This window comes from Vidua chalybeata, chromosome 1 (genome assembly GCF_026979565.1).
Source record: "Vidua chalybeata isolate OUT-0048 chromosome 1, bVidCha1 merged haplotype, whole genome shotgun sequence".
Taxonomy (NCBI): Eukaryota; Metazoa; Chordata; class Aves; order Passeriformes; family Viduidae; genus Vidua; species Vidua chalybeata.
Window position 1 is genome coordinate 124,458,227 of NC_071530.1, and position 26,186 is coordinate 124,484,412.

Here is a 26,186-nt window from a genome sequence, read left to right on the forward strand (position 1 = left end):
TCTGTCTAAAGTGCTGATAACTTGGAAAACAATGTGGTGGGTTGACCCTGGCTGGATGCCAGTTGCCCACCAAGGCTGCTCCAATAGTCCACTCCTCAGCTGGACAGAGAAGAAAAAAGTATAACAAAAGGCTCATGGGTTGAGAGAAGGACAGGGGGAGATCACTCACCAGTTACCATCATGGGCAGAACAGGCACACCTTGGGACATTTGTTTAATTTATTGTCAAACAAATATGAGTAGGATAATGGGAAATAAAAACTAAATCTTAACACACCTTAAACTGCCCACACACCCCCACTTCCTGGGCTAAACTTTACTCCCAGTTTCCTCTCCCTCCTCTCTCCCAGCAGTGCAGAGGAATGGGGATGGGGGTTGAGGTCAGTCCATCAAACATTGTCTCTGCCACTTACTCCTCAGTGAGAAGACTCCTCTCATTCTTCCCCTGCCCTCCCATGGGAGGCAGTCCTCCACCAACTTCTTCAGTATGGGTCCTTCCCATGGACTGCAGTTTTTCATGAGCTGCTCCAGCATGGGTGCCCCCAAGGGTCACAAGCCCTTCCAGGAAACCTGCTCTAGCGTGGGCTCCTTTCTCCATGGGACCACAGGTCCTGCCAGGAGCCCGCTCCAGTGAAGGCTTCCCATGGGGTCATAGCCTCCTCCAGGCATCCGCCTGCTCTGGCCTGGGGTCCTCCATGGGCTGCGGGTGGATCTCTACATCCCCATGGTCCTCCATGGGCTGCAGGGGCACAGCTGCTTCACCATGGGCTGCAAAGGAATCCCAGCTCCAGTGCTTGGAGCACCTCCTGCCCCTCCTTCTGTGCTGACCTTGGTGTCTGCAAAGATGCTTATCTCACATATTGTCACTCCTCTCTCCCAACCAAACTTGATGGTTTAGCTTTTTTTCACTTTCTAAAATACATTACCCCAGAGGTGCTACCACCATTGCTGAAGGGCTCAGCCTTGGGCCAATGGTGGGTCCATCTTGGAGCCAGATGGCATCGGCTCAGTTGGACAAGCTTCTCATAGAAGCCACCCCTGTAGCTTCCCTGCAACTAAAAACTTGCCACAAAAATCTAATACAGCCCTTATTTTGTGAGAAGTACTGTCTGCTCAGGCCCACGTGGATTTGATCAGAACTCGATGAATAGTGCAACTTTACATTTCTTACTTAGGTGTGAAGCTGAAACAACAGTCCTAGAGGCTTTTTTGAATCTTCCTGACCTGTGCTGTTTGGGTATAAGAACAAAGCACATTTATTTGATGCCTGAACAGTCTTAACAGGGCTAAATATCTTAGAACATCTTTATTTAGATTTAATGGCAGCAGAATCTAATTAACAGTTGTATATTAAAGACTTGAAAGTCTCTGATCTCTTAGAAAATTACCAATACTGCCAAAACTGCAAGCTCATAAAAAAAAGGAGACTGATTTACATTGAGAGATCTTTGCACTAAAGTAGTTTATGCAATTTCTTTGAAAGGAAAATAATGAAAAACTAGCAGAAACACAAAAGTGATTAGAGGGCCAAATCTCTGTGAAAGCATGAAATACTGCAAGAACTAGTAATGAAGGGACTTGCCAAGTGTAAACAGCAGAATACTTCAGTATCAGTTAGATACTGCAAAGTTTCAGGTATCTTCATACTATCATAAGGAGGAATCTAGGAAACATATTTATATTTTAACTACAGAGTTCTAAAGGCAAAACAGTGCCCCTAGCATGGGTGGGTACAGCCCTGCTCTGCCTGGCTGCCAAGTGATGAGGGGAGCCTGTGGGCACCAGGTAATGTAAGGCTGTAGCATATTTTTCACATTTCTCTGCAGCAGTACAGACACTCTTTGGTTCACTTGATCTGATGTGCTGGAAGGAAAAAAGAAATTGCAATACTCCACTGAAGAGGAGAGTAGAAAGAGCCAAGGTCACCTACAATTATCATAGAGTCACAGAATCATTTAGTTTGGAAAAGTCCGCCAAGTTAATTGAGTCCAAACTTTCACCAAACTCCACCATGCCAACTAAACCATAGCATTAAGTGACAGTCATTTTTTTAACATTTCCAGGGATGGTGACTCTACCACTTCCCTGGGCTGGCTGATCCAGTGCTTAAACCACTATATCAGTGAAGAAATTCCTCCTGATGGCAAACCTGAACCTCTCTGGTTATGACTGAGGTTATGGCCTCTTGTCCTCTTGCTGGTTGCCTCAGAGAAGAGACCAACCCACACTTGGCTACACCCTCCTTTCAGGTAGTTGTAGAAGGTAATAAGGTCTCCATGAGCCTCCTTTTCTTCAGGCTAAACAATCCCCGTTTCCTCAGCTGATCGTCACAGGACTTGTGTTCCAGACCCTTCCCCAGCTCCATTGCCCTTCTCTGGAAACACTCCAGCATCTCAATGTCTTTCTTGTAGTGAGAGGCCCAAAACTGGACACAGTTCAGTACAGCCTCACCAGTGCTGAGTATAGGGGGATGATCACTGCCCTGATCCTGCTGGCCACACCTTTGCTGACACAAGCCAGGATGCCATTGGCCTTCTTGGCCACCTGGGCACACAGTGTTTCATGTTCTGTGGGGCTCTCAATAAGCACCCCCAGGTCCTTTTCCACTGGGCTGCTTTCCAGCCACTCTTTCTCAAGCCTGTAGAACTGCCTGAAGTTGTCATGACCCACGTGCAGGACCCAGCTCTTGGCCTTGTACAGGTGAGCTCAACCCATAGATCCAGCCTGTCCAGATCCCTGTCTAGAGCTTTCCTGCCCTCCAGAAGGTCAACACTCACAACCATCTTGGAGTTCTCTGCCAACTCGGCTGCACTCAATCCCCTCCGTTAGGTCATCAGTGAAGATATTAAACAGGATGATTTTGTATCTCTGCTCCCTTGAAAATCCTTGGCTTCTGACTCTCTTACCAGAAGAAAGTACAGGTTTAGAAATAAAACCAAAAAACAATTCATGTGACTTTGCTTTTGTTTATCATCTTTTTGTTCCTATTGCACCATGGTAGATGACTAATTTCCCCTTCAGCCCTCAGGGGGGACTGACAGTACAGCATGACCCCCAGCTGTTTCAGGAATAGCTCTTCATTTTGCAAGGAGAAACTTCTCTGGATGCAGAATGTGCAGCCCATGTGCAGTCTCCATACTGTGTCTTTCTTAAATGCAGTTACCAACCACAAACAGCACATGAAAATAAGGCCTATGGCTACCTTTTACCAGGCAAAATGGTTCCAGAATAGGATGAAGACCCGTAACTTCTCTTCTGTTTACATTTGGAGAAGACATCTGACCATGACTGTTGTACAAGAAAGAAAAGCCCTGCACTTACCTACCTACCTGAATTCCCTCTAATTTTGCAACCTGTAGCATTTGCCCGGGTCCCATGACCCAGCTCTTGGTCTTGTAAATCCCCTCCAAGGAATGCCACAGCTACACAAGGAGAAAATATAGTGATCAAAGCAGTAACAGGCAAATATTCAATGCAATTCCGACAAAGTCAAACAGTTGTTTTATATTTGATCCCAGCAATTTTTTGGCGAACAGTGAGATGCAGCTGTACTCTGACACTGCAGAAATGGAGAAATCAGAAGTACCTACAGGATAATTAGACCATGAAGATTGCAAATGTAGTTTTTTGCCTTCTGCATGGAGCTCTGATGTGTTTTCTATAGCTTTTCTCTGAATTTCTTTCTTTTTCTTTTTACTTCTTTTTTTTTTGACCCAGAGCAGTTGGGAATATTAGCCCTCCAGAAAAAAGTTTTGCAGGAAAATCTAATTACATACACTATATTTCAACTCAGAGCACATTTTACAGCATACTTTGAAAACAAAGCTACTAGTTATGGTGCTATAATGTTATTACTGATGTTATAATAGGGATTTTGTGTCTGACCTGACTCCCATCTCACCACACTATCAGACTGGTTGACTTTTGCAAAGTCTGATTAAGCATTAAGTCAAAACATAAATCCTAAGGAATTTTCCCAGTCTCACTGACATTTACTAGTTTTCTGCCATGCATAAAAACACCATTCTGCAAAATCCCATGCTGTTGCTTTAGTGAATGAATGCAAAACATTCTTGGAGCCATGGTAAATACAGACTTTTTACATGGAGACACGTAATTTATTCCAGCTGCATAATCTCTTGTCTATTGCTAAGTCCTGTACTTTCCTAATCAAACCACCTGTTGTTTCAGATAAATGGCTAAAACTACTATCTGTTTAAAGTTTACAGTCTAAAGAGGACACAGTAATAAGATGGTAATTCAATCTGTATTCTCCAAACAGATAACTAAATTCAATATTCAGATGAAAGACAACTGTTCAGTTGTACAGAGAAGCAGCTGAAGCAGCTTGGTAGCCTGCATTCCTAGCAGGAAGAAAGTCCTCTGCTTTTTAAATCTCGGCTGTTCTCACAGTTAGAAACACATCCTTAGGAAACAGCAAACAGATTCTCCCAAATACAGGGAACTGCACAGTTCCCAAAAAAGGAATTCTCCACCAAGTCTTAAACAAAGGAAATCATCTGCTTTTCCTACTGTAAGTCAAATGAATCATTTTCCCACTAGAAGTGACTTAAATATACTTTCCTAGATGAACACGTTCAATTCACCATTTTGAAGGACCTGTGCTTTCAGTTTTGTTTTTGCAAAAGGATATGGAAATAAAGTCTCGAGTCCCAGTAGGCAAACTTGTTTGTCTAGCTTCTTTGTATTGTCTGCCCCAATTGATTTGGAAGAACCCATTTGTCTGCAGCAACAAGCTGAAAAGCACTTTTTTAAAAATATAAACTGTAGAGAGTATGTTCACATGACAAATATTTCCTACTGCTCCCAGGACAAAGGGACCAAACCCAGATGTGTACAACTGATTTAGGGAAGGGGAAAACAAAAGTCTTAACCACTGTCTAATCTGCTTTTGCTATATTAGCCTTTTCCTGAGTAACAGGCTTTGTGAACCTACAACCAAGGTCAAAGATTGTTACACTCAGATGAATGTGAAAAACTGCCTTAGACCCCATAGCTGGTATGCTCTTGCATTCCAGTTCCAGCAAAGACACCTCTACCTCTGTGTTCCTTGTAATGCCAGCTTGTGAGCACCTGGACACAGCTGACAATGTGCACGTCTACAGTTCCCACCTGGAGTTAGGATTTTTTGCCTATAGAAGTGCTTTGTATCAAGTTCTTACTTGCAACTTACTAAGAGCTGTTTTAGCCCACAGGCAGACCTCTCAATTACTGTTGAAAGATCTCCCAATAAAATCAGGACTAAATTATTAGTGATTTTTTTTCCCTTGGAAAAGTTGGTAAACAATCAGATTTAGACAGAGCATGGCCTCTGACCAGCCTACATCTTAAACATCTGCCTGATACCCTGAAGACAGCAGTGGCTTCTAGGTGCTCCAGCCCACTCAGTCCTGGGAAGGTGCAAGCAGCCTCCTTGTGATGCTTCCTCAGAGTTGCCTTCAAGAACAAATAGACTTAGGCCCTATAAAAAAGGCAACACAAATGGAATTTCCATGAATGTCATGTGACATTCACTCTTCATTTCTAAACTTGAGGGCCAGGTCTCAGTTCAGAACATTTTTCAGCTCTAGCCGAACTCCAGAGACTGGAGTTCCTCAGATTTTTTTTTTTTTTTTTGCTGGTAACAACAGCACAATCAATTAACAATGCCAAAAGAATACTGGAAGGAGTGAAAAGGTTGTTTTTTGTTTTAAGGAAATAATGTCCTCATTTTAAAAGGCTTCCTCTTCTACTTGGAGAGAACAGAAAGGTGGAGAGGTAAGACAGGAGATCAACACTTCTATTTCACTTCTCTACAATGCAATGGAAGGAGTTGCATTCCACATTTGGTCTTAAAGTGAGTGCTGGACAAAGCCCATCCCTGCTGTACAGTCACAGTCTCTCAATAACTTTCTCTCAGCTGTGTTCATCCCTGGGAAGGTGCTCTACTGCCAGGATGTTCTTGCCTCCTCCCACCCACTCACCCACCCGAGTCTCTCTGGCAGCTGTGTCTTAGCCTTGCTCCAGCCCTTAGGATATCTCCACCTACCACTTCCTGCCATAAAAACCTTTTAGATTTATACCACATCTGCTCACTTGGATAACGAGACACCAAATGCTGAGCTGTATCATCTCTCAAAGGCGCAGATGGGGGATGGGATGCAGAAGTGGCTTAATGTACCAAGGCAGCTTTTTCTGCTTGGGTTCTAGGACATCAGCACACATCAAGAACTAAATCTGTTTCAGCAGCCCTTGAATTCCTTTGATTCATTCCAGCAGCCCCAATAGTACAAAAGAGTCACCACAGTGAACACTCCCTGCACAACAGCTTCAGGTGGGAGAGTGTTTCTGACTGTGCTATACAGTGCTCACAATGCGACAGTTCTCTGCTCCCACTCTGATCCTTAACAATTCTTCAGCTGCTGTGGCTTGGCCTTGATGTGATCCTTAGTCACTGGCAGGGCTCCTGTGCTGTTCCCTGGTGCAGAGCATGAGAACAGCTCTACTCCAACCAGGTGTGGAGGTTGCAAAGGCTTGTAAGACAGAAAGAAGCTGGGAGAAGGAGCAGAAAGAGGTGAGCTGTGTAGCTGTGTGGAGATCAGGCTGCAGTCCTTTGGGAGGAGACGTTGCATAGGAAGTTCAGCAAGAAAGAGGAGTGTTCTTCAGACTCCTTGACATCTTTTTTTCTGGAAAATGGAGCAAATTAGTTCAATGTATTGTTATTCAGGAGGTGACTTGTTCTGTCTGCTGTATTGCAAGTTATTAAAAATGGAAATACAAAAAATGAAATCAATTTTCCAGACTCACTCCATCAGTGGCTGAAAGGAAACAAATACTTTCACATTCTATTTCTAGCAGGTATGTAATTTAATGTTGCAACACTGTAATGTTTGGGCTGTAAATGCTTCAGGGAACTTGAAAGAAAACTATTTCCATTGGATTTTAAATCACAGAAACCTTTCTATTACTATGAATTTCTCACATGGTACAGAAACGAGCTCTGATGCTTTTAGATTTAGTTCTTCTTTATTTACCTCATAACAGCAGGAAAGGGTTCATAAATACTGAATATTACACTACAAATAATGTCAAAACAATGAATGTTGAGATTCCTAAAGAGAAAAACTGTAGGTTTATGACAGTAGGCAACAGGGACAGAAGAGAGAGACAAAGAGAGAAGGTAATTTATTAAAAGGTGAACATTATACAGAAGCAAATATATGACTATGTTTCTAATAATCTAGCTCTCAGAATCCTTTTGAATCCCTTAAGAATTGTGTGTGGAATGCAATATATGCCAGAGGCCCAAACCAAAGAACGCATACAAATACTTCAAGGAATTAATTGTAAATACTATAAGATTCCTGTGTGTAGTGTAAATTATTGTTACTGCAATTTCAAGGCTCTTTATGCCTGAGATGAATAATAGCAAGTTTGCTATGTTCCCAGAATATAGGAATATAGCTGTGAAATGAGCAACGTCCATCAAAATAAATGGCCTATGAGAATTCTGAGATTCTGCTCCATGGCACGATAAATTGGGGCTTTTTCTCCTTACTTTTACTGGTTTTCTTATACTAAGAAAATCTCATTGCTGACCAAAGCCATGTAGTCTTTCTTCTCCACAAGAGACCAGTGATTATACATTTCCTAACTGCCCTACATTTCTATCTCTTGTTTCCTGGAGATTATTTGTCCCCACCACACCGACCTAATTGTCATCATAAAACTATACCCTGTTCAGTTTCTGCAAGTAAAAACAAGATCCAAATCCAGGAAAGGGTTCATGGCTGTGAATCCATTAAGGAGACTTCCTCCAGTCCAGAGTTAGTTAAGTAGGATGCTGAGCCTCAAAGATTTAGATGTCTAACTTGTATTTAAAGGTACCTAATTACCTTTAAGAATCTGAGCCTAAGCCCCTTAGCCCCTTGGGGTTAACTTGTGGCTCTCTCCTTAGCATTTCTTACAGCTATTTTGGAGAGATCCCTGTTCAATTTGCTGACATTTGGGATTTCAGGAGGGAACAGGGCTCATTTTGAATCTGTGGTTGCTATACCTTAAAAGCTAAGGTGATTCGAAGGGGTGCTGGTGTCTTTTAAATCCCCAGTGTAAATTTACCTTCTCGTTTCTACTGTCTTTGCACACACTTGAAACCCTTCTACTGTCCCTTCTTCTGCTTTCCTCCTTTTATACACTTCAATACAACACCTTCTTCCATGAGGCCTACACAACACGCTGCTTTCCTCTAAGAAGCAGCAGGCTTTTTCTTCCCTCTCCTCCTTTGCAACATCCTTGCTTTGGAATCCCTCCAGTAAGCTCCTTAAGCACATGGAGTCACAAGTACTTAGCACAGAAGAGAATTACATAAATAATAATAATTAATAGCCCATAAATGGGACCTTAAGGGGCTTCTAATCTTCACATGTGCATGGAAAGCAACTCTCTGAAACTATTTAATTTGGGTGAGAGTTCTTAGCAACAATATAATCATCAAAATATCAAACAAGTTTATACAGTTACATAGCCAAGTAGACTTCTGCACAAGGCAATATCTGTATATAGCTTGGCTGTGGCAGAGCATTGCCCATCCCAGATTCCTGAAGTTGACTTTTAAACAAAGTTTGCAGGGAATGTGTAGGATGTGTTACTCTTCTGTACTACTCACTTGAAACTGGGTGCCAGGTTGGAGGAGTGAATCATTTGGAAGCAGTGGATTTCCTTGAGTTTCCTAGAATAAGACATGACATAATGCATGCAGTTACATAGCACTAGCAAAACCCTGTTGATGCTTGTATTTAATGCTCTTGATTTTTTAAAGTTAAATTATTTCAATAACCCTAGTGTTTGTAAAAACATTTTGTTCTCCATTTTCATGGAAGATTTCAGTATCAAAATTGCAAACAAAATGAAAATAATTAACTGTAATGCTGTGGTTTCTGGTCTTTCTTGTGACTGAAATGTCGGTTATGTGTAGAACAATAGAGATACCCTTGAATGAATAATGATTTTTGTTTCAGACCAATTTGACTACAATGTCATCCCACCACTGATCAGCAGTGGGACCTTTGAGGAGATACAAAGTGGTGAGTTTTCCATTGAATATGTTATTTTAGTAGAATCTTGAATGGTTGAGAGCGGAGTATTGAGCTGCACTTGGAAAAGAGCTGTCCTGGAAACGCACGTTCCCAGTGGCTCAGAAACAGGCCACAGACCCTTTCCCTGGCACAGCGCACGCTTGGGTGCTGGCCACAACTTTCCACTCCTGGCCCTGGGAAGCCACCAGTGTGCTTTCCACAGGGACACAGAATTATCCTGGGGAAAACCAGTCTCCCTCTGGAAAAAACAAGCTGTTGTTGCTAGTCCACCAGGGACGGGGAAAACTGCCGGCTTGGAAAGGGCTGCACTGAGGCGCTCAGCCCCTCTCACAGGCCATTCCCTGAACTTGCGTAATCCTCTGGGGTGAAAAACAAAGATTTGCCCCCATCATCTCTCCGTTTCTCGTAAGTTTTCCCTCGCGGCTCGCCGGAGAGGCCTCCGGGGGGGATGTCAGGGCCGGGCCGGGCCGGGCCGCTGCCGCCTCTCCCGCCCAGCAGCGGGAGGGAGGCGCCGGGGCGCCTCAGCGGCCGCTGCCGCCATGGAAACGCGATCCCGCCCGCCGGCTGCCGCGGGGCCGGGGCACAGCGAGCCGGCCCGGGGCTGGCAGAACGCGAGAGAACTTAGCCCCAAACTAAAGAAAGCAGCGCCACGCAGTGCTGGCGTGTCTGCAGGTTTTTTTTATTTTTTGCTTGGTGGGGTTTTTATGTTGTTTTGTCTGTTTTTTTTTTTTTTTTTTTTTTTCTGTTTGTTTGTTTTGGGTTTTTTTTGGGTTTTTTTCGGGGTGGGGAGGAATCGTCCAAATGTAGTCAGCATTTAGTCACAATTTGTTATATTTATTGAATTTAATTAACATAGGAAAGCGGCACCGGGCCAAGCTGGTGGGTTTTTTCCCCTGGGTGAAAGGGAATCGAGCGGGGGGAGGCAGCGCTGGGGCGGGCGGGCGGGCGGTGACGGGGCTGGAGAGAGGATGAGGCGGGCCAGGGGCGGCTGGAAGGGGCGGGCGGGAGCCCGGGCAGGCAGATGGTGCTGCGAGTCTCCTCCTCCAGTGTCTGGAAAGAGCGGAGTGTGGCGGCTGCAGCTGCGTGGAGGGAGCTGGTGTGCGTGGGGTGGCAGGCACGGGCGCCGGAATGTAAAAACAGGGTTTCCTAGCAAGGCAGAGATACCCAGTGGGTTGAAGGGGAGGGATCTAAAGTGTGCCTGGGAAGTACAAAGGCAGCAGGAGTACTCCTCATCGATTCCTCCCGAGCTTGGAGGAGGGCCCATTACCCCTCGGGGGCCGACTGACCACAGCCGATGTGGCCCCAGGGACGGCTGCTGGGCACACCTCTGCCTCCATCCCTCTTCATCCCGTGCACTGCCCTCTGCTAATCCTGCCCACAACCAGGGCATGGAAGCAGAGCAGAAGGTGGAGGGGTTCATCGCTGCTGCAGAGTTGAGGGGAGTGGGATGTCCTCTGCTGATGGAACAGCTGGGCTGGAAACGTGGAGATGCGCCTACAGTTTGCTATTCCTCTGCTGTCAGCAAATAACAGTGAGAAACCATCGAGCTCTTGCACTGCTCATCTGTGTAAAAGATGGCAATTTGCCACTGACAGAGGTTAATCCTCCAGCTCAAATGGCAGAAGGCCGTATTGTGGAATTACAGCATTCATCAAGCCTGCTAATGATCTTGTGGTGACATACATGAATTCTGATGATGGGTGTCCTCTCTTTGCTTTAAATGTGATCTGAAAGATTATGCTGCTGGGCTTGTTCTTAATTTATCCTCCTCCTGCATGTACTCAGCATGTTGCAGGTTGTAATGGGAGATTGTGCGTTGTTTTCCACAGGGTGCCTCTGCTCCTCAGTACTTGAGGTGGATGTTGCTCTGGGGATGAACTGTAGCTGGGCACTAAGAGGGATGTTATCTGGGTGGCTCCTATTCTTGTTTTGCAAAAACTGAACCATGCAGAGTAAGTGATGTGGGGGAGGCGTGATGGAGCTGGGATGGTCTCAGGAGCAAAATAGTTAAAATGCCGCTTAGCATGCGTGACAGAGCTGCTTACACAACTCTGGGCAGCAGCTTAAACTCCAGCTTGCTGGCCACTGCAGGTATGTGCCCCATTCTCAGATATTCAACCTGCATTGTCACAGCTACAGCTGAGATCACCAGACTTCTAGTCCCCCCTCAAAAAATAGCTAAATACTTTGAAAAAGTAAGCAAAAAAAAAGTTGGAGGTATCTCAGACTGAGAATTCAAAGTACCATGTCCCTTATTCATGTTCTCTATCAGCCATAAGGTTTAGTTAAATGAAGATTTTCTATCAAAGTTCAGTTCCTTCACGTGACATCTGCCCTTACGCTGTTCCCTGTTCTGTGTGACAGCTACCAACTCCACAAATGTACTAGTGAAACCGTCTGTGGGCTTGCAGTGCAGATGATTTACAGGCCAGCCTTGTAAATGATTGTGTCAGTGCTACACTAACAATATTGCGAGTCCATCATCAGTCAAGTAGTAACACTGGTGTGAAAACTTGGCCCTCTGCTCCTGAAGGTGTCTAACAACATCTACATTAGTGTTGGCGAGGGACTGTGCTCTTTGAGCCCCTGAGGAGCACCAATGAATAATCCTCTATGCAAAACACAGCTGGGGCAACATTTGGCTTAGGAAGATGCACAAACACAGGCAGAACAGAAGAGAAATCAAATTACTGAGCAGGCACTCACCAAGTGGTCACTGGCTGTTCTGCTCACCAATGATGCTAGAATCCCACAGGAAAAAAAACACCTTAGAACATCTCATGTAATTACAGACTGCATCTTCACATAGTTGTGCAAGAGGCACAGTTCTAAACCAGCATTTGACGAAAATAGTAATATCCTTTGAGATATTCTGTTTGCCCAAAATTACCTCTCTTCCCATTTAGACCTGGTCAGGGTGGCTGTTTTTCCATTTCAGCCTCTCGGACTGAGGCACCTGGGAGGGTGCTGCAGGCTGTGAGAAGCATCCCGGAGCCCGAGGAGTGACAGTGAGCTCATTTGGCATTCCAAGTCCTACCTGTTGCTAGGGCTGAATCTCTTCAGCCAGCCCTGGCTGCTGTCTTCATTTCCTTCCCCTGAGCTGTGTGGGTGGAGAAAGGCTGGCTGCATTCCCCGGTAAAAGGCCTTCAGCTCTGGGCTATGTTATTGATTTGCTGGGGGTGACTCTTGCTGGAGGGCTGTGAGAGAACAGGGCAGCTGGGCCCTGTAAGGGGATGGCTTGCCCAGCCAGAGATCAATATGCTTCAGCAAACCAGGGAGCAGGCGCTGGCAAGGCCAGAAATTTCCTTTGTTCTGTTTGTCTTGTGGAAAAAATAGACAAGCAAATAGGCTTAAGGATTCTGGATACAGAGAAGGGGAAAACCTCCTTATTTACAGAGTAGCACAACCCATCCAGCAGTGACAGTTTTAAACCAAACTGTTTTAAGTTTGTGTATAGTGATAATGTGACTAGTAAGGGTGGAGAATCTAGAGAGTTTAGTGCATGTCTGTTGGGTTCCTTTTGGTTTGAAATAAGGGCAGCTTCAGGGACAAGTGACCAAGTTCCCAAGTCAGTATTTTGTGGTTTTACAATCACACTTTGAAAAATGTTTTCTCATTCCTGTTGCTGTGTGGAAGATCCACCAAAATAGCTCTGAAGATTGCCAACACACCAGGCAAAAGAATAAAATACTACTAATAGCATCTGTTTTGAAGTTTGTATGACATACAATACCAGGAGACAAATAGATTTGAAATGCAAGTGTGTTTTCTATTGTTTTTAATTTGACAGTGACTCCTTAAGAACATAACATTGCCTGCAGAGTTTATTTTACAGTTCACAGTAAGTAAGAGTGAGGCTGCCAGGCAGGGTTACTTTGTTTTGGGTCTTCTTTTCTTTTCTTTTCTTTTCTTTTCTTTTCTTTTCTTTTCTTTTCTTTTCTTTTCTTTTCTTTTCTTTTCTTTTCTTTTCTTTTCTTTTCTTTTCTTTTCTTTTCTTTTCTTTTCTTTTCTTTTCTTTTCTTTTCTTTTCTTTTCTTTTCTTTTCTTTTCTTTTCTTTTCTTTTCTTTTCTTTTCTTTTCTTTTCTTTTCTTTTCTTTTTTTTCTCTCTTCTCTTCTCTTCTCTTCTCTTCTCTTCTCTTCTCTTCTCTTCTCTTCTCTTCTCTTCTCTTCTCTTCTCTCTCTTCTCTTCTCTTCTCTTCTCTTCTCTTCTCTTCTCTTCTCTTCTCTTCTCTTCTCTTCTCTTCTCTTCTCTTCTCTTCTCTTCTCTCTTCTTTCTTTTTTCAGTTGCTCCTAAAATCATGGTCTAAAAACTCCTAAAATGCAGAGTTCAATCTGCATGGTTTTGGAAGGACTGGGTCATTGTGACCCCATAGCACCCTATACTCTGCTCCTCTGTTGCACAGTTGCCTGTAAGTCTGTATTCAAATGAATTGTTTTCATAATGACTTTATTATCTTTTGAGGAGCACTTCCCTTTTTTAATAACCACAATTTAAAAATAATGAGCTAAACAGGGCACAAGTGGTGACTGATGAGTTCATGCTGACAACATGCTTCTTGGGATGGCTTTGGTCCATGCAGCCCATACTTCTCAGTCAGTGCCCAGACACAAGCCAGAAACTGTTCCCGGGAGACATCATGGAGACTTGTTTTAGGAGACAAGGAAAATACTGCCACATGGACACAAGCTGGCCAGGGCCACTGGCCTTTAGAGTCACAGGACAGGCACTAAACCTGTTCAGTGTAATATAGATGTAACTGTGATCAGGTAACTAGAAGAAAAACCAACACAAATTTCAGCTTCATTAAGTACTTAGCTGTCCTGTGTAATGAATCTGTAGAATCTGCTAGGAGGGTCTCAAGCTGGTAGAACATGTAGGGTGCATGGAGCTGCTTGCTTGTATTCTTTATAGAGTATATAGTGATTTAAGTTGAAAAATGCAGATTTCAGCAGCACCAGATATATCTGAAGAGTCTTCTTTTTATCAAAAAATGTGTGTTTGTTCTATAGGGTGTGAAGTATAAACTACAAGATAAAGGGAGAAATAAGATGGGTGTAACTTGTGTTTTCTTCTCCTACTACAAGTCTGTAACATCTGGCAGTGAGTGCCTTGTCAGCTGGCCACTTTCATGCCTCAGACGTTACTGCTAAGCCTTCCAGCATTTCTCTCTGAGAGACCAATTGGAAGGAGAAGTCTCCTTCAGCATGTCACTTCAGCTATTCAGCCACTAAACTTAGGGATTTAGCTGTAAAACAACAAAATAAATTCCAGCTTCCCTTCTTCTCCCTCCCCAAGCCCCCTGGGTTCTCCCTAAATAATGTCTGTGGTCACTCATTTAGGTTATTTGCAAAGTTTCCACTTACCACAGTAATTTCATAGGAATGACTGTGTTCCTTCAGTGTTTTGTGATAATAAGAATAGAAATAGGGAATGGAAAAAAAGAGCAGAGGAGAGTAGAGGCTTCACTTAGAACTGCCCTATTACTAAGTAGCCTGAGCAGAGTGTCAGGGAAAAACCAGGCAGTACTTCATCCTGAGCTATCACATCACTTAAAACTGAAAGCAATTATTGACATTTTCACAGGGCTAAGACCACATTTAGGGTTGAATATGTTTGTTCAGGCATAAAGTCCGTCTGTGCAGTTAACTTCAAGACATTTAGTTAGTCTGATTCATCTGAAAACAGTCCAGTTGAATTGGGAAACAGGGCATGAGGACCCTTTAAGACTGCCTTCCTTAAAAACAAGAAGGTGAATGCAAGCTCTCACTTGTAAAATAATTGTGCCTTAAAATCCCTGAGGTTTTGCTCCTCGCTCCTCCTGTTAGGCTGTGTGAATACCCGGGGACTTTAAATCACAGAATTTCCCTGGATAAATGAATTGATGACCTGAAGCTTCATCAGAGCATTATCCTTATACCCTGCAGCAGCTGTCTGTAGAAGACCAGGGGGGTCGTGCAGTTAAACCTTTAAAATCAAGTAACAAGCTCACCTGCTACATACTTAAGATAGGTCTTTGTTAAGGCAGGGAAAATACAAATGTTAAGGAAAAGATAATATGCGTAAAGTATTGTGTGCAATTTGGGGCACCACAATATAAAGAAGATACAAAGAAGCTGTTCCAGAGCATCCTGAGGAGGGCTAGGATAATGGTCAAGGGCCTTGAGGGGAAGCCGTGAGTGGCTGAGGACACTTGGTCTGTTCATTCTGGAGAAGAGGAGACTGAGGGGAGACCTCATTGCAGTTTAGAGCTTCATTATGAGGGGAAGAGGAGGGACGGGCACTGATCAATGTTCTCTGTGGTGACCAGTGACAGGACATGAGGGAATGGCCCGAGGCTGTGTCAGAGGAGGTTTAGGCTGGATATTAGAAAAAGATTCTTCCCACAGAGAGTGGCTGAGCACTGGAACAGGCTCCCCAAGGAAGTGGTCACAGCACCAAGCTTGACAGAATTCAAGAAGCGTTTGGACAATGCTGTCAGGCACATGGTGTGACTCTAGGGGATGTTCTGTGCAGGACTAGGAATTGGGCTTGATGGTCCCTGTGAGTCCCTTCCAACTCAGGATACTCTATGACTCTATGCATACAATAGTGAAGGAGAGCTTCCGGCACAAAGTTGGATGTGTGTGGAATCAGGATGTAGCAGTCCAGATTTGCACAGATAACATGCTGAATTCACATATACCTTTTTCTTGGGAGTTTCAAATGGCCAAAGGTGCCTCTTGGATTTAGGTAACCAATTTGCAGTGGTACCAGGGTGCTTAAAAGCAGTAATTAGAAGTACAGATTTAGTGTTAAGGCACAAAGAAAAGAGCTAAGAGATTGTGAGTAATAATTCTATGACTCAAAGCAATGCCAGTGTGTGTCCCAGCTCCCATAGCTGTGCACCATTTCAGCAAGAATGGTGTAATGCCACATCCCTGGGAGTGTACAAGGCCAGTTTGGATGGGTTTTTGAGCAATCTGGTCTAGTGGAAGGTGTCCCTGCACAGCAGTGGGGTTGGAATTAAATAGTCTTTAAGGTTCCCTTCCAACCCAAATCATTCTATGATTCTTGAACAACTCCAGCCACTGTGTTGTAAATTGGATTTAAAGGTACTAGACTTTCTTTATCAGCATAGAGGAGGAAAAGCACCCTGAAATATTTGTTGATACTACTCTTTATCTTACAAGCAGGGCCATCCTTGGCTTGACCCAAAGAAACTTTCAGTGCTTCAGAAATGAGTTGTCATTGCTTTTGCATTGCTCTTAAGTGGAATGCTTTCTATGCCTGGCCTTATAAGTGTCAAAAGCCTCCAGCCTAAAGTCTACAGCTACATAACACTCTCTTCCCCCTTTTATTTCAATCTTTTCTCAGAAGCTCAGAGTACAGAAATATGGTTCTGTTTCCCCAAGCAGTTCTAGTAATCAAATATGAAAACAGTAGAAAAATCTGTCTATGATATTAAAGAATATCTTACAGAAAATTTGAGTGGATTTTTGAATAGCATAGTTTTAAAGCTAATCAGTAGCTAGAAATGCACTTTATCTGTGTAACTTCACATGAAAACCACTTCTAAAAGAAAACACCCCTGTTTCTCCTTTTTCTTAATTTCTGGGGTAATTGCAATAGCTTGTATTTTATGTGGTGAAATTAGTGTATTAGGCACTGAATTGAATGAAACTAAATGATACTTGTGCTTTGTTTATCTTGTTTATTTGCTGACTTCTTTCAGACTGAGTCAATTCCTTCTGTCCTTTACAGAAATCACACTCCTTCACATCATGGGGCCGAGCCACCAGCCCTTTGGAACAGCCCACATTTTAGGCAGTAACAACCTCTCCCATCCCTCTTTTAAACGGCCAGTGGACTGAACTTGTTAAATTCTTTCTGTGGAGTCTCATGACATGTGAAAGGGAGTGCTAAGGACAGAAGGCCTGGACATGGTAAAGGGATAAACTACAGTACCCTACAAAGCCAACATATATAGATGGTATAACATATAAAGATGGTACAGAATGGCTGAAGAGAGAAAAAACCCAAACCAACAGAAAACTATTTTAAGACCCTTTCAGCAAAGCACTTGTGTGTCTACTTTACCATGCTGGGTTTTGTGGCAGTGCTCTACAGAATTTGTCAGCCAGACCCTTAAAAAGTCTTGGCTTCCACCCTACTCACTGACACTGCCATCTAAGCCAAAGATTTCACTGTCTTTCTCTCCTTCACCTGCACTCCCTTGGAAAGTTCCTCCTCTCTCTTCCCTTTACTCCACACAAGGTTCTTGTTAGCTGTCCACTACCTTCTCGCCCTTTACCCTTCTGAGTCTGACCATATCTCTCAGATAATTTTAATATATTTTAGAAACTACTACATTAGAATGCCTCCAGTTTTGAAGCCTCTCTTCTTGTATTTCCCTCAGCTGTACATTGGCAGATCAAAGGAGAAATTGTTGCCAGCTTAAAACATCTCCGCTGCATCTAAGCACAGCTCTTGATGAGCACAGACTCCTATCATTTTTCTGTTCCTTCCCTGTGGCTGCTGTCACTACAAGCCCATTTTTAAAATTTTCTTCCTCATCTTGTGCCAAAACCAGGATCCAGCTATTAAGGTATTATGAAGTGCATTAGGACTCAGAAGTTTATCTTTACAGCAGGCCAACAAGCACCAGCCTTTCAAAAAGCAGGGCCAACAAAAGGGTGCTCCAAAGCTTTTCCTCCAAAGCAAACTGAGAATTGTAAATTGTACTAAGATGTGAATTACATTCATATGAATGCCATGTGTAATGAAGAGAAGTGTTCTCAGAGTAATGATTGTGATTACTTGAACAAACAAGATAGGCACCTTGGACATGTAACCCTAGTCCTCTTTATCTGCACCACACCTTTCTCCCTAACACCATACATTGCCTCCCATCTAGACTTAATTCAACACTTTGAATTGTGTTTGATCAGGGACAGATCAAAGAAGTTGTCACCTGACATCTTTGACAGATTTTAGAATGACCTAGTTTTTGATTTAAAACAGAAACTTAAAATGTCTGGTGGCTTGTCCTCAGAGATAGTAGTTTGCTCAGTTTAAAACACAAGATTCCTTGCTTGCTGTAACCTGCTGGGCCAGGATTCTGATATCCTCAGAAATTACATGCACGCTGGCCTCCGCTGTGCTGAACACGTCACCGGAACACTTTCAGTTCTAGTATTTCAACATAATGTTTTTATCTCATGTTCAGGATGAAAACTGAAAAAAATGACCCCTAACCCTCAGTGAAATATGTAGAAATGTTCTCATGTGGAAAGTTTTATTTTGAAATCTTCCAATTCAAACTAGTTAATTTTGGCTTTGTTTCACATGGAGATGTATCCTTACAGGTGGTTTTACTGCTTTTCAGTCCTTGGGATCTATATCCGCTCAACATTGTCACAGTTCTCATGCTCCGCTCCTGCCAGAAAATAGAATGCATTGAGGGGAAAAAAAACCCACCTTGATAAGAACCACCATCCCAAACTTGTTCCTTGTGTGTTCCAACAAGACATGTTTGAATTAAGATGATAGAGTCATTGATCAAATAATTCATTCTTCTAGGGAAAAAAAAAAGTACAACTTCTTTACAGTTGCGTTTTCCTATAAAAATTTGTTTTGGTGCAAGTTTTAAAGCAGCTGTAAAATGTGATATATTGACAATTATGCTCTTATTTATGGACCTTAATGTAGACTAAAGACACCCAGATACAACTCTTCAAAGTTTTAGTTAGGAAATAATATATTCAAATATTTACTGAACAGTACTACTATACATTGGATTAATCTCTACCATAGTTTTCCTAGATGGAAATGTCACTTCCAACTTGATTCTCCCCTAGTGTTGATAATGCCCTCTAGTCAGTGACTACTGTTTGCAGTACAAGCAAAAGAGCTCTATTGTGAAAGAGCAAAATCAGCTTGGCCACAAATAGTCAACTCAGAATAAAAATAAAGTCCCAGAAGAAGGGCTGAGGTTGAAGAACACCATTCAGAAGATGCAAGAAGCCAAATTAGTCAAAAATAGACCAAATGGCAGGGAAATGTTGGGTGAAATTGAAGCAGAAGTCCTCAATACTGCGTCTTTCACTACATAAACCTGCATTTTCATTTTCTGTCACAAGTCATTAAAAATGTCAATTCCTGTTCAGAGAACCTCACTGCTGACTGTATCTCAGTTTCACTTGGAGGTATCGCTTTTCTAGTTTGATTTGTCTGTGCCTGTACCTTAAGACAGCTGCACTAAATTTCCCAGTGACATCTGCAGTTAAGATCCCTACAATGAGAATTCAAAAATTCTTCCCATCCATCTGTCTGAAGAGCTATGGTAGCCAAGTGTTTCCTCTGAAGTCCGTGTGCCCCCTTCTCCCCCCCCCACAGCCTTTGTGCCCGTGCTGTGACACAGGCCTGAAGTCAGCAAGTGAACAGTACACACTGCAGGGCCTCCTTTCTGGATGAGGGATTGCTGTTGCCTGTACACTCTCCCCTTCCCCCTGATGAAACCTGGAGTAATAAGGAGGAGTCAGGGACTCGAGCTCTGTCCAGCTTCCACTTTGGATAATTACAATAGATTTGTCTGTATCCCCTCTGCAGAATTAACTAGTCACAGTGCACAATTCACTTCCCACTAGAGCGTGCCATGTAGTTTGTTGGGTGATTAAGATACAGTTCAGCAAGAAGATAGTGGATAGCCTTTGTGTGTCTGATGAAAGATAAACAGCATCTGAATAGACTGAGCACAGCCTTGAGTCTTTAGTCTATGAAGAAAGAAAAGCCCTTACATCTGCTTCTGAAACCTGATTCCTGATGAAACATACACCACACACTCTGGATCACACCTTAAGATCAGACGAGAAAAACATCAAAACCCAAGTCAGACCTCTGCAGCTAATGGCTCACAACTTGGGGCTCCTGGTGGCAGGAGGCTGCCCAGGAAGTTCTGACACCCCAGGAAATTCAAGCTGCCAGAATGGCCTTGAGAGAGAGAGCCTTTCTGCTTTGTACTGCTAACACAGTGCAGGCTAAGCAGAGAACCCCAGCAGAAAGGACCCCTAACCTATCTGCCTCTCCTCTGTGGGTGTCAAGCACATCACCACATCAGACAAAGAGCACATTTGCACACACATTTCATCAGTGCTCTGCAAATTCTGGGTCCAGCTCCACCATCTGTCCACATCTTCTTGTTCATGCTGGGAACTAGCAGACTGACCACTCAACACATCTCTCACCTGCCCACTGAGATAACTGTTACCACTGTTACTTCAGTAGCCATAAAAAAAACCCAAAAAAACATTAAAAAAAACCACAAAAAAAAAAAACCAAACAAAAAAAAAAAAATCACCCAAAAACAAAACAAAAAAACCCACCCCAAAAACAAAACACCCCCCCCCCCCAAAAAAAAAAACAACAAAACACAAACCCACACCCAACCAAAAACCCCAAAAAACTCCAACCAAATCAGAGTCAGTCAGGCTTTCTTTCTCTCTGGTGAATCATAAGAGATTTGAATCACCAAGACAAACAATATATTCCTCTCCCAAACGAGAAGCTTTTGAAGTCTTTGAGGGTGGGACATGCAGCCCTGTGAGTCAATTCATGTCAGCTGTGCCCATCCACACCCCCCAGGAGGGCAGCTGCCCTTTAGAGGTCTCAAAGAGCCTCCCCGATCTGTGATGTATCCCCAGCACATAATGCATAACGCTCTCCAACACTTGGTAGCCATTTGTTGGCTTGCTGATGCTAATGCTCTGTGAACTCTTATCAGATGTATTTATTACCACAGTTGTTAATGTTTTGGGAAGCACTGGCTGGCTTGAGTTCAAAGGAGAACCACAAGAACAGAAAATAAGCCCTGAAGGTGCTTATTTCAGGAGTCTGACTAATGCACCTTACTAAAGAGAAAGTTGAAAACACAACTTGGTGAGTGGGTGTTGATACTCACAGCTGCAAAAGGTGTTTTAGTGCAGGGCTTTTCAGTTCTTCAGAGCAAGATCCAGTTTCTTGCTCTCAATCTTAGAATCTTCAGCAATATTTGAAGTATATTCCTGAGACATAAATATAATTAATCACTGGGGCTGACGTGTGGGGCTTTTGTGATTAATTGTAACTGATCAGCAGGGAACACAGGGGGCATCAATTAACTCGCTGTTGGTAAAAATTTTAAAAGAGAGAGAGAAGGCTGAGCTGCATCACTTGAGATGTGATGGTGTGTTGAGGAGAATAGTGCAGGTGAGGATGTGAGGTAGCAACATCCTGAGGTCTCTCTTCTAATGCAATAACATGCAAATAATTTGTGTGTCTACAGTGTAGCCTGTAAGGGGGCAGTGGAAACATGTTCAAGGTTATATTATGATCTAAGAATACAAACCAATGAGGTGCCGCATCTTATACTGCTCTGTATTCAAATAAATCCATCTTACTAACAGATTTATTTGAATATAGAGCAGTATAAGAAACAACCATGGTCCCGTTTAATTCCAGGGAGGCAGTGCTGCATGTGCAAGAGCTTAAAGCTAAAAAAACTTAAATGCATTTTGTCACTCTCATCTCTGCAGATGCTTTGTTCAGTGCTTGTTAGCACAAAACTCACATGAAGGAAAATTAAATGAAATCACTTGTTGCTCTTCTAGAATCTCAAATAACTCTCTTCTTCACAAGGACGGGCATAGTGAGGCCAGCATGGGTCTGATACTCTGGAGGACATGAAGCCATGGAGAATACAAGCTTGAATTTTCTAGAAGATGTGTTGCTTCATAGAAGATTAATGTAGGTCAGGATGAAAATTACAGTTTAGGTGCTCTCCTAGTTCCTTTCAGTGGCTCTTTTTTTCCCCCTAAGCTCTTGGGGTGCTTATTTGTAGGTGCTTGTCAGGAATTCAGTGATCAAGGGAAAGAAGAATTTTTCCATCATGTTCTATGTTTCTTTTAAAATCAAGAGGTTAAATTAACGATATTCATGCTACAAGCTTCTTAAATATTTTGTGGAGTTTGGTGTTTTTTGACACTCCTTATCACATTCATAAGTGTAGAATACATACATGCAGTTGACTGCTTCAGACTATCCAGGCCATTCCTTTAATGTTTCTTTTAGAGAAGAAGAACAAAGACAAGATTTTCTTGCCATCCAGGGACAGTGTGATTCATACACTCAAAAGGATTTACCACAGCTAAAATAATATTACTTAAAACCAGTGATAAGGAGAGAAAATGTGCATAGGGCTTCAGGTGTTCTTGCCTGTTATCAGTCCTGTGTGAGAGAGGCTGCTCTGGTGAGTGGGAGCTGCCCTACCCCTGCAGAGGGATGGGGCCAGGCTGGGCTGGGCAGCTCTGCTTTGTCTCCTGCTCCCCACCAGAGAAGGCAGCCCTGGCTTGTCCTTGGGAGAAAGAGCATCTTCCCTATTGACTTTCCAGCTGACTCAGCTCTATTCTGACATTTCCAACTATTCTGCTCCACTCCCTGTCATCTCAGGGAATGCTTCAGCCCTGCCAGCAAGCCCAGTCTGCAGGGACAGGGGAAGCAGGGGTCCCAGGAGAGGTTGGTAGAAGGGAGACAAGGGGATGAACAGAAAAAAGAGGTAGGGTTTTTTTTCAGAAGTTAAAAAAAAGAAAGAGTCAAGGGGCTGCCAGCCACAGCTTTGTTTCTTTATTGGACTCTGCTCAGCCTTGCCATGAAGAGCAAACTTAGGCATTCCTCTCTGTAGATTGTGTTCTTTTATTGTGTAAAATTGTAACTGTAACTTGTGCAAAAGTGAAATGAAGACATTAGAAGGAGCTTTCCATTTGCAACATTTTTACTGGGAGTGATGCCTTAAGTTGTAGCTTTCATATTTTTCAGATTCTGTACTGCATTAGTATGTAACTTTGAACTTCATATAAAGTGTTAGCAAGTTCTCTTCACAGTTTAGTTAGACAAAACAATCCTTTTCCAGTCTGAGAACCAAGGACACCATTGCAGCTTTATGCCCAAAAAGTATAAACAACAGTGAATTGAGGAGAGCAATCTAGGAAGATAGGGCTTCATAATCTGAAGCTGTAATTAGACAATTAATCCCAATATATAAATGGACCAAAACTTATAAAAGAGTGAAAACTTGTGACTTGGAGTCCATCTTGGGTGGAGCCACGGCCGGGCTCTTGTACTGCCCAAGGTGTATCCTTTGAAAGCCTTTTTAATAAATACCGACTTTATTCCTTTAACTCTGTCCAGCCTCTGTTCTAGGCAGCCTCTTTAGGCATCAGGAGCTGAGTCAAGCCTAACTGAGGTAAGCAGAAAGGATTGTGGAAGGACACACAACTTAACTGGAGGCACAATGGGGAAATGAAGTTGAAGTAAATGTACGTTTTTACATATATATGCAGCAGTCACACAATCACTCATATGGCAAGAAGGCATGGATCAAAGAGGAAGAGCCTAGCATGAGATTAAAGGGGGGATAATTGCAAGCAACCAGAAAGTTTTATAATAGAGGTGATAATAATATACAGCAGAGGAAGGAAATGGCAAGGAACAGAAATGAGGATAAAATGCAAATATAAGAGATCCTTTGATCCTTCTGGCTTGCTCCTATATAACAGAATTATTTTATCACCCACTTACTTCATTTCCCTTCCACTTTCATCTTGCTTTCCTCTGATAGCTTTCTAGTTCCCCTGCCCTGACAACATACCCGCTCTGCCTCTCCACATGTCTGGTAGCAGTGCAGTGCAGGATATGTCTTTATCATAAAGTGCTGGTTCTAAATATGAAACATCTTCAGTGAGGGATTGTACTTCTCCTTTTGCTGCTGACTTTGGGAAGCAAAAAAGCTGGCAGGGGGAGGAACGCAGAAAATGAGCACATGTAGTGAGCCAAATAGTCTAAGTTCAGCCTGAAATGCCAAAACCCCTCACCACCATTCTGGGGGAAAACACAAATATTTAAAGAAAAGAGAACCCAAGAAAGAAGCAGCCTGGGAGTGGGATTTTGCAAATATTTTTGAAAATGTCTATTTTTTAATAAAGCTGCAGAAGTAAAAAACATTTTCCTTCCTCCTGTTTTTCTGTATCCTGTTTAGTTTTATAGGTCAAGAGGTCTGTGACCAGAAGGAAGGAACCAGCCCTTTTCTAAAGAGGATGTCATTTAAGTCTCCAAACAGAAATCTCTGCCCTACAGCACTGTAGAAAGCCTGATCAGCCCTGGCTAAAAACTCAGGCTAAACTTGGTTACGTGAGTCACCACTTCACTGACTTCATATTGCAGGCATGATGGGAAGCAACCACGGTGATGCTGATAGACACCAGAGCATAGAAGAGGGGGGAAATAATGAGAAGCAAAAATAAAGTGCCAGTTTCTCCTCTACAATGGCTAGAAGGTGTGTTGATGGCCTGAAAAAGACTTAAAAGCATATCTGGCAGTGATTTCTGGGGGTGGCTTGCTCACTGTGCGGGTGTGGGACTTGAAAGCACAGGATCTGCAGCAAGAAGGATTTTGTGTTTGTGTTTGAGTAGCAGTTCCAGCTGTGTGGTAAGATGAAGGCATCCTCCGTGTGCTCTGGTTTCAGAGGGTGCACTGGGAAGGCCTGCTTTATACACTGCTGCTTCTGCCAGTGACAAAAGAGCAAGGCTGCAGGAATAAATTTGTTCCCTCTTCTGAGGTAGGACTCAGAGCCCCCTTTTTACTGAACACTTGTATGGACACTGTTGGTCAGAGCCTTGTGCCTGAGAGGGTAGGGAATGCTCTGCATCATCTGGAGAGTAGGTGAGGTGTATCCCAGGGATGGGGAAGCAGGCCTAGTGGGACAGGTATAGGTGTACCAAAATGAAAGGGTACCTAGTGCAAGTGGATTTCAGGGTGGGTAAGAATATGATAACCCTGTTTTGTTGCAGCCCTCAGGCTTTGACAGTTCACTCCTGGCAGAGCTAGTAGTGTCTGCTTCCTGTGACCTTAAATGGGCTCACCACTGAGATGAGGTGTTAAATATATTTGGATTCCCACTTACAGACTCATTTTCTGATCCTCTGGAGCCTAAATGGAATGAGTGATTTGAATGATGAGAGCAAGCCCTTAGAGGAGTGAATATTGAGCTGTAGAGCATGTGTATCACCTCCCTTGGACAGCTGTGGTCTGCACCGTGCTGGTGGGGAATGGAACAACAGCAAAGGTATCAGAAGTGAGACAAAAGACTTGGCCTTCCACAGATTAATTAGTCAAATGTTCTCAACCACAAGTAGTGAGAGAGGGATGCTCCATGCCTTGTACACAGTGAGATAACTCAGTGTTGACGATGACACAAACACAGCTCTGACCTGCAAGAAGGACAGGAGTCCAAGCTAAAGCTGCTTGTATTTCTTTGCAAGGAATTTAGATCAACCCTTCTCAAATTTAGGAACTATTTTTACCTGATTCATTCACCATGTTTAAGTATTGGGTAAGTTGTAGGATTTTGTGTGCATGAGAGTTAAACACCAAAGTTTAAAGGCGCGTGGATGTGTGTTCTCTGGGACGTGCTCATTGTGTTCCCTGCGTTCCCAGCCTGGGACTGGAGGACCAGCCAACCGGTATTTATCCGGCCTCGCCATCCTCTTGACTTCTGGCGACTATTTTTGGCGACTGCAGATTCCTTACGTACCACAGGAGGTCAGCACGGGATAAGTTTTTACTTCCACTGAATGCGTAGAAAAAATGTGTCTCAATCTCGAGACTGTGCACTTCACACCTGCTTCAACAAACGTGGCGTTGCTCTTGGTATCAGTTGTATGTAATATAGTTTTAGGCTGCACATATTTTTATTCTCCTCTTTTCTAAGAAGGGCTAATTTATAGTTTTCCCCTCCTTTTTCTGGATGTTGTCACTATGAAAACTAATTTTGTGAAAAGCATCTCTGAAATATATATACACACGCATACTATCACATGTATCTTTTATATATATATACTGCTTATAGTATTTAGAAGGAAAGCTAAAAAGCCTACAAAGCTAACAGTTTAAAAGCCTGGGAAAGGTGGGTAAGTTTGCTTTTAGCCAATAGCCAAAGGGGAATGTTCACATATTAATGAAAAATACTGAAATGAATGTTTGGTGGACTAGTGATTGTCAGAGTCAGACAAGACACTTGGAGC

General features: G+C 43.0%; 1 long non-coding RNA gene across 1 annotated transcript; it reads left to right on the plus strand.

Moving 5' to 3' along the window:
• The first annotated feature begins 9,620 nt into the window (after positions 1–9,620).
• On the plus strand, positions 9,621–24,423 carry LOC128783858 (uncharacterized). The gene is made up of 3 exons (XR_008429250.1): positions 9,621–9,766; positions 23,296–23,350; positions 24,143–24,423. It is a non-coding gene; the product is annotated as an uncharacterized LOC128783858 (long non-coding RNA).
• The last annotated feature ends 1,763 nt before the right edge of the window (positions 24,424–26,186 follow it).